Source organism: Papaver somniferum, chromosome 9 (genome assembly GCF_003573695.1).
Source record: "Papaver somniferum cultivar HN1 chromosome 9, ASM357369v1, whole genome shotgun sequence".
NCBI classification, from domain to species: domain Eukaryota; kingdom Viridiplantae; phylum Streptophyta; class Magnoliopsida; order Ranunculales; family Papaveraceae; genus Papaver; species Papaver somniferum.
The window spans coordinates 178,967,079-178,969,997 of record NC_039366.1 but is presented as its reverse complement, the minus strand read 5'-3'; positions in this window follow the sequence as shown (position 1 = coordinate 178,969,997).

Sequence of the window (2,919 nt, the reverse complement as noted above, 5' to 3'; positions counted from 1 at the left end):
CAATTCTTGATCACCATTGATCTCACATATTTCTCATCTTCCCTCCTACAGATCACCCATCCTCTCTTGTGATCGAATTGACCCTGGAACGGCCATTGTCTTGGTTTAGGCCGGAGTCATACAGATTTATCTCTCGAATTCAAGCATTCCCTTTTTGCAGTGCATCTGTGTGAGGTTGAGCAGTTTGCTTGGTTCAAGGAGTCTCCTCCGCACGGTCGTCTCATCAATTCCTTAAAAACCAGCAAATCGTTTTGCCCCATCTACAAAAGTATCCCAGTAAGTTGTCAAGTTCGACTCACACATGTATAAGCTTCTTCAGTCGGACCTACAAGCTAATTTTACCCCAGGTGAGTGTCAAGTTTAGCTAACAAGTGGTGAGGAGTTGATGAGTGCTAAAAAGTGCATATTTATATATATTTTTCTTGGCATTTAACTCATCTTTTGTGATCTAATTCTCCATTTTAACCCATATTCTGTATTTTCATTGTTTTCAAGAATAAATATTTTTATTAATTAATTTTGCATTTTTAGGTACCAAATAAAGTTTGGATGAATTGCGGAGCGGAAAAGAGCAGAAAAGTGATGGAAGCCAAGAGGAATCACACAAGGAAGCCGCGAAGAATGTTGTGCTCAAGACAAGGAGGCTAGAATTGGGCTTGAAGAGGAAGAATTGTTCTTAAAGAAGATATGGGCTTGGCATACCCAAGGCCCAAAACCCTCATCCAAACCCATTTCCAATATCCATACCCGCCTTCATATTCAGCCGTCGGATTGGATCATCTCAGCATCCTACGGTCGCTTCATCGTCGATCATCGAAGTCTGAAGCTCCTGTCAAACACTACAGCACCTAAATCCATCTTGAGCCGTCAGTTTCGTTGTATCGGGCATCCAACGGTCGCTTCCCGCTTCCTTCCATCTCGCCGTTAGATCGATCCACCATCTTCACATCCAACGTCTCATCCTCGCTATTCATCAACAATTGCTAAACCCACTCAACACCCTAGCATCTAGGTTTATAACCCAAAACCAAACAAACCCAATCATTTTCCATCGAGCCATCTCCTTCTTTCCCTTTCTCTTCCTCTACAGACGCCATACCACCACCATTTCCACCACCTGCTCCGCCACCAACTCTCTGTCACCACCTCAACCATCATCATAACCACCACGTCCATCAAAGGAAACTAATCCCATCATTTTCCCTTCTCCTTAGCCACCTATTTTCTCAATTTCTGCACGTTTTCTATCAGAAACCCTAGCGTGTAAAATTGGGAAATTAGGTCGAAATTGAGAAGCAATTGAAGCGTGGGGAGCATCAGGAGAAGAATTGGAAGCATGGGTGAGAGTTATCATTCGTTTTCAGAGAGTTGGTAAGGAGTAATTTTAAAACCCTAATTTCACTGTTTTGGGGAAGAGGGTGTTAACCCTAATTTTGGATTTGTGTATAAATAGGGATGATGGGTATGTGTTAGAGGTATGCCTGGGCTAGCCAGAGCTTCACCCAAGAGGACTGGACTAGCCAGTTCCTCAATTGTTCATGTCCTGTTTTTAGTTCAACTATTTTGTGTTATTTTCAATTGTTTTGCACTATCAATTATGTTCTAACCTGTTCTACTAGGGTTGAGATGAAGCCCTAGCTTATTGCTTGTTATTCATGCTCTTGTCAGTAGCCATGATGTGTGTAAATGCTCATAGTGAAACTCCATCTTAGGGCTTCAACACTAGTCTTTCACATTGGATGTCAGGCATCCATTGTAGTTAGAATCATCTAGTGTTGCTGAACTGCAACTCATGCTTAATTTTATATATTGTTCTTTTGATTAATTGTGCTTTAAATAGACAGTTAATACTTAGGGAATATACCTTAGTTGTGATAGGAGATTTCATATCAAAATGACCCTTGCTATATAGAGGATTGACATCCCTCTTGCTGGTGGTTATAGAAAAACAATGTTACTGTCAGTGATGAATAATCAGTGTGAGTTAGAGGTGGATTCAAAAGCCCTAGCATGTTCCTGTTTACTTGCTTTACATTCTACTGTTTTTCAGTTCAGTCACTGCCATCATCTCAAGTGTGTTTTAACACAACCAAGACTCTTTGTTACAACTCAGTTTTAGTGAAACTCTAAGCTTCAACTACACACACCTTGTCCCTGTGGATCGACCCGTATTTGCATTGTTCTACACCTCGACACCGTGCACTTGCGGTATTAGTTTGTGACTCTTTTAGAGAGCCACCAGGAGTTACCAGTCAAACTTCCTCCTAAATACTCTTATTTTTTTCGTTGAAAACTTACTCCAAAGTTCCGCTTACTTCATGAATACTACAGATAACCGAGATAACTAATCTTCAGTTAACACTACTAACACGTAAACCTATCGTGGGATTATAACATAAATTTACTTGTGAACAATGTGATTGAAAACTTTGGAACAAAAAAGTTCTGAAAATTGTTCATTAACATCATCTGATTGTTCATAAAAAATAATTGATGGATTTTCTACGTCAACATGATAGTTTTGGATCATTCGTGAAAGAATTTGATTGTCCATAAGGATTGTATTTGTTAAGTTAAAAGAAAATACGATCGTAGCGATATTCAAGAAAATCCGAGCCATATCTTTGTCCAGATCAATGGACAAAAAAGCTTGCTAGATATTTCCAAATTTAAGAGTAGTGCTAGGATAACCGTGGAAAAAATCGGGATAAATCCCGTGGCACTAATAGGAGATAGGTCCCACTGGGGTGGTAGGCCCCCCCTATTAGTGTCACTGGATTTCTCCCGGTTTTTTCCACTGTCAACAAATCCTTTTTCACAAATTTAAGTCCAGTAGAATGGATCCTCCCTCACCTAGTCTCTGAATTTTAAATAGTCAGCAATTATTCGGTAGAAAATAGGAATAAGATTAAAAACCTC